Raw genomic sequence first — 211 nt, 5'->3', positions numbered from 1 at the left:
CAATGCTACTGATGCGCTGGCCCCAATCTGGCTCCATTACCATCAAGGTATACTGTTGTATGGTCCCTGTGCCAACCAGTAGGTCAGTAGACCTGTTCCTCATGGAGCTGCGCGCTCAGACGGGTTGGGTCCGAGTGGGGCAAGAGGCTTGGTCTGGCTGACAATGCTACTGATGCTCTGGGCCAAATCTGGCTCCATTACCATCGAGGTA

This window comes from Rhodotorula graminis, assembly GCF_001329695.1.
Source record: "Rhodotorula graminis WP1 unplaced genomic scaffold RHOBAscaffold_6, whole genome shotgun sequence".
Taxonomy (NCBI): domain Eukaryota; kingdom Fungi; phylum Basidiomycota; class Microbotryomycetes; order Sporidiobolales; family Sporidiobolaceae; genus Rhodotorula; species Rhodotorula graminis.
This window is presented reverse-complemented; position numbering follows the sequence as displayed.